Below are 6,200 nucleotides of genomic sequence, written 5' to 3' on the forward strand. Positions count from 1 at the left end.
TTTATTTCCTTGGCCAAGTGGAGTGCTCCTTCCCTTGGTTCCATGAGGTGCATGGTTCGAACCTTGAAGAGAGCATTTTGGTATTTTTGTGCTCCTCATTCCTCATTTTTGCACTTCCCCTGATAAACTACTATTTTATGGTTTGTCTTGTGCTTAATTGAGTGGATTTTATCAATCTTTCATACACTTATTCATACTAAATGCATGAGTTTACATTCTCCTTCCTGATTTTGTGCTATGATTGAAAAACATGCTTCTTTGGCCTTATATTTGCTAATATTAATCCTCTCTTATTACCATTAGATGCCGTGATATGTGTGTTAAGTAATTTCAGGGATTACAGGGCATGAATGGCTCAGAGGATGGAAAGGAAGCATGCAAAAGTGGAAGGAATACAAGAAGTTGAAGAAATTGCAAAGCTGTCAGCTTGACCCTCTCGCACTAAAATGACCATAACTTCAGCTATAGAGGTCCAAATGATGCGGTTTTAGTTGCGCTTGAAAGATAACATCCGGGGCTTCACAATGATATATAATTTGTCATAGCTACCTGGTGGACGAAATTGTGATCCTTAATTAATGGCTCCTTGGCATGTGCCAAGGAGACTTAATTTAACTAACTGATTACTTGCACAATTCCGTTCAACTGACCAGCAAGTGTATTGGGTCGTCCAAGTAATACCTTACGTGAGTAAGGGTCGAATCCACAGAGATTATTGGTTTGAAGCAATCAATATTTATTTTATTAATCTTAGTCAGGATGTCAATAGAATTAGTTTGGATTAAAAGTGAAATTACTGGATTTGATTATAAAAATAAAAGAGGGAACAATGTTACTTTGATTTGCAGTACTGGGGAATATGTTGGAGTTTTGGAGATGCTTTGTCCTCTGACTTCAACTCTTCCTTGAGATCCTCTTCTCACACGCAGGTTCCTTCCATGGCAAGCTCTATGTAGGGTGTCACCGTTGTCAGTGGCTACTTCCCATCCTCGCAGTGAAAACTATGCTCACGCACTCTGTCACAGTACGGCTAATCACCGGTTGGTTCCTGCTCCTACTGGAATAGAATCACTCTTTTGCGTCTGTCACTAACGCCCAGCAGGTTAAAGTTTGAAGCACGTCACAGTCATTCAATCCCGGAATCCTACTCGGAATACCACAGACAAGGCTTAGACTTTCCGGATTCTCATGAATGCTGCCATCAATCCGGCTTATACCACGAAGATTCTGTTGGGGAATCTAAGAGATATTCATTCAATCTGATGTAGAACGGAGGTGGTTGTCAGGCACACGTTCATGGGTTGAGGAAGGTGATGAATGTCACGGATCATCACCTTCTTCACAATTAAGCGCGAATAAACATCTTAGATAAGAACAAGCGTGTTTGAATGGAAAACAAAGGAATTGTATTAAATCATCGAGACGCTGCAGAGCTCCTCACCCCCAACAATGGAGTTTAGAGACTCATGCCGTCACAAAGTATGTAATTCAGATCTGAAAATGTCATGAGGTCCAAGAAATGTCTGTAAAAGTTGTTTAAATAGTAAACTAGTACCCTAGGTTTACAGAAAATGAATAAACTAAGATAATTGGTGCAGAAATCCACTTCTGGGGCCCACTTGGTGTGTGCTGGGGCTGAGACTAAAGCTTTCCACGTGTGGAGGCCTTTCTTGGCGTCAAACTCCAGGTTATGACGTGTTTTGGGCGTTCAACTCCGGATCATGACGTTTTTCTGGCGTTTAACTCCAGACAGCAGCATGAACTTGGCGTTTAACGCCAAGTTTGGAAAGCCCTGGATGTCTACTTTCCAACGCCGTTGAGAGCGCGCCAATTGGACTCCTGTTTCTCCAGAAAATCCATTTCGAGTGCAGGGAGGTCAGGATCCAACAGCATCAGCAGTCCTTTTTCAGCCTAAGTCAGATTTTTGCTCAGCTCCCTCAATTTCAGCCAGAAAATACCTGAAATCACAGAAAAACACACAAACTCATAGTAAAGTCCAGAAATATGATTTTTGCCTAAAAACTAATAATATTCTACTAAAAATTAACTGAAACATGCTAAAATCTACATGAAATTACCCCCAAAAAGCGTATAAAATATCCGCTCATCACAACACCAAACTTAAACTGTTGCTTGTCCTCAAGCAACTAGATGAATAAAATAGGTTCTAATAGAAATAAAGAAATAATAATATTCTCGAGTTTTAAATGAGGTTCAGATTCTTATTAGATGAGCGGGGCTTGTAGCTTTTTGTCTCTGAATAGTTTTGGCATCTCCCTGTATCTTTAAATTTTCAGAATGATTGGCATCCTTAGGAACTCAGAATTCAGATAGTATTGTTGATTCTCCTAGTGTAGTATGTTGATTCTTGAACACAGTCATTTTATGAGTCTTGGCTGTGGCCCTAAGCACTTTGTCTTCCAGTATTACCACCGGATACACAAATGCCACAGACACATAACTGGGTGAACCTTTTCAGATTGTGACTCAGCTTTGCTAAAGTCCCCAGTTAGTGGTGTCCAGAGCTCTTAAGCACACTCTTTAGTTTTGGATCACGACTTTAACCATTCAGTCTCAAGCTTTTCACTTGGACCTTCATGACACAAGCACATGGTTAGGGACAGCTTGGTTTAGCCGCTTAGGCCTGGATTTTATTTCCTTGGGCCCTCCTATCCATTGATGCTCAAAGCCTTGGATCCCTTTTTTACTCTTGGCTAGTGCCCATGGCTTGTGAATATTGTGTTATTTATATTTTTTTTTATTTTTTTTTTGACTGCTTTTTCTTGCTCCAAGAATCAATTTCATGATTTTTCAGATCATCAACAATATTTTTCGTGTTCCTCATCCTTTCAGGAGCCAATATTCATCAAATTCAAGGTACATATTATGCACTGTTCAAGCATTCATTCAGAGAACAAAAAGTATTGCCACCACATATAATTAATTATAAATTTTATTTATTAAGAACTCGAAAAATATAAATTACTTCTTTATTCTAAAAGAAAATCTACTACTTTATTCATGCCTAATGATGATGAGAGAAATAAATTATAACTTAATTGGAAATAAAATCAAAATAGACATCCTAATTACTACTAAATATCTTCTAAGGTCAATTTCTAAAGGGAATAATCATCACTAAGTTAAAACAGAGAAATTGGAACTCAGCAACCTGTTGTTTTGAGGAGTGGATGCTCCTCTAATTCTTTGGGGTGTGGTTCAAGGATTAATTTTTGGCGCTTCAGCTCCCTTAGATCACGCCCTTGCTCCTCCTGTTCCTTGAGCAGTTTGCAAATCATGCTACCTTGATTATTCTGTTCTTCCTTTATTTGATCCATAGCTTCTTGCAATCTGGAAACAGAAGCCTCAAGCTGTTCCCAATATTCGAATTGGGGCAGTTCTGGGAGGGCTTCTTGTGCTCTCCTTCTGGCAGGATCCTCTTGTTGCTGTTGCCTGATCATTGATGTTCCAGTAACGGGCTTTTCAATTGGGATATATTCAGTTATTCCCATCTTTACTCCAGCATCTTTGCAAAGCATAGAAACTAGGCTTGGATAAGCCAATTTGGCGTCTTTAGAATTCCTGTTTGCTATTTTATATAGCTCACAGGAGATCAGCTGATGGACTTCCACTTCTTTTCCCAACATGATGCAGTGAATCATGACAGCTCTTTTGATGGTAACTTCAGAATGGTTGCTGGTGGGCAATATGGAACGACAAATAAAGTCCAGCCAGCCTCTGGCTACTGGTTTTAGATCTTCTCTTTTGAGTTGAACTGGGATGCCAGTTGTACTGGTAGTCCACTTGGCTCCAGGGATGCATATGTCCTCCAGAACCTTGTCCAACCCTTTATTGACCCTCATCATTCTCCTATTAAAGGAGTCTGGGTCATCTTTCAGTTGAGGGATCTTGAATATCTCCCTGATCCTGTCAGCATTGGTATGAATGATTTTTCCTCTGACCACTGTCTTATGGTCAAAGATAGCAGCTCCAATGATTCTTTGCCTTTCTGTCTGCCATAGATTAGCATAAAATTCCTGAACCATGTTCTTCCCCACTTTCGTTTCAGGATTGGCCAGAATTTCCCAATTCCTGTTCCGAATTTGCTCTTGGATCTCCGGGTATTCATCTTCTTTCAGATCAAATCTGACTTCCGGGATCACTGATCTGTGACTCATTATCTTGTAGTAATGGTCTGAATGTTCTTTAGTTAAGAACTTCCCTTGGTTCCAAAGTTGCTTTGGAACGCTTTCTTTCTTTCCTCTTGGGGCGGTTTGTTTCCCTTTAGGGGCCATGATCAAGAGACACAATAGTTTTTGTGATCACGGGAAAACACACCAAACTTAGAGCTTTGCTTGTCCTCAAGCAAAAGAGAGGAAAGAAGAGGGATAGGAGGAGAGCAATGTGGAATGGTGAGGATGAGGAGGGCGCCGAACACAAGATATAGGGAGGGGGGGTGGGTAATTTTCGAAAAAAATAAGAAAGAGATAAGATAAAAGATAAGATAAAAGATATAATTTTAAAAGATATGATCAGAAAAAGATATAATTTTAAAAAGGAGAAGATATGAATCAGAATTTAAAAGATAATTTTGAAATTTAATTTTGAAGAAGATTTTTAAAAGGAATTATTGATGTGTTGAAAACAAATTTGAAAAGCTGATGGCTTGAATTGGAAAGCCATTTGGCTTTTGGGTTAGGATAAATCTAAAAAATTTGCAATCATTGGATTTTAGAAATTAGGATAAACTTTTTGGAATTGAAAGTGATAATTTAAAATATGTTTATGCAAGAAATCATGAATTGAAACATAAAAATTTTGAAAAAAAAAATGCAAAGAAAAACGAAATTGTACCTCCTCCCACCATCCTGGCGTTAAACGCCCACATGGTGCATGGTTTGGGCGTTTAACGCCCACATGTTGCTTCTCCTGGGCGTTCAACGCCCATGTGATGCTTCTTCCTGGCGTTGAACGCCAGGAGGTCCTTCTTTACTGGGCGTTTTTCTAAACGCCCAGAATGCTAGCAGGTTGGCGTTAAACGCCCAGAAGGTGCATCTTTCTGGCGTTTAACGCCCAGAAGATGCTTCTTCTTGGCGTTTAACGCCCAGAAGGCTACCCTTACTGGCGTTGAACGCCCAGTGGGTGCTTCTTTTGGGCGTTTAACGCCCAAAGTATTTCTTACTGGCTTTTTCATGCCAGTGAGCTTCCAAATCTCTCTGTAACTCTTGGGACTTCAATCAATTACTAATTCACCTTTGAAGATACTTGGACTTAAACCTGTAAAGAAAAGAAAATTTATTAATCAGTAAATAAACTTTGTAAATGGCTGGGTTGCCTCCTAGCAAGCGCTTCTTTAATGTCATTAGCTGGACTGACACTGATATTCAATGTAATCTCAGTCTTGAGCATTCTTGCTCGAAATTATCTTCAAGATAGTGTTTAATTCTTTGTCCATTGACAATGAACTTTTTGTTAGAGTCACTATCCTGAAGTTCTATGTATCCATATGGTGATACACTTGTGATCACATATAGACCTCTCCACCGGGATTTTAACTTCCCAGGGAATAATCTGAGCCTAGAGTTGAATAGCAGAACTTTTTGTCCTGGTTTAAAGACTCTGGATGACAATTTCTTATCATGCCATCTTTTTGCTTTTTCCTTGTAGATTTTCGCATTTTCAAAAGCATTGAGTCTAAACTCCTCTAGCTCATTTAACTGGAGCAATCGTTTTTCTCCAGCTAATTTGGCATCAAGATTCAGGAATCTGGTTGCCCAGTAGGCCTTATGTTCCAGTTCCACTGGCAAGTGACATGCCTTTCCATACACAAGCTGGTATGGAGAGGTCCCTATAGGGGTCTTAAATGCTGTTCTGTATGCCCACAGAGCATCATCCAAGCTTCTTGCCCAATCCTTTCTACGGTTAATTACAGTCCGTTCTAGGATTCTTTTAAGTTCTCTATTTGAGACTTCAGCCTGCCCATTAGTTTGTGGGTGATATGGAGTAGCCACCCTGTGGTTGACTCCATAACGTACTAGAGCAGAGTAGAGCTGTTTATTACAGAAATGAGTACCCCCATCACTGATTAGCACTCTAGGGATACCAAATCTGCTGAAGATATGTTTCTGGAGGAATTTTAACACTGTTTTAGTGTCATTAGTGGGTGTTGTAATAGCCTCCACCCATTTGGATACATAATC

This window comes from Arachis hypogaea, chromosome 7 (genome assembly GCF_003086295.3).
Source record: "Arachis hypogaea cultivar Tifrunner chromosome 7, arahy.Tifrunner.gnm2.J5K5, whole genome shotgun sequence".
Classification (NCBI taxonomy): domain Eukaryota; kingdom Viridiplantae; phylum Streptophyta; class Magnoliopsida; order Fabales; family Fabaceae; genus Arachis; species Arachis hypogaea.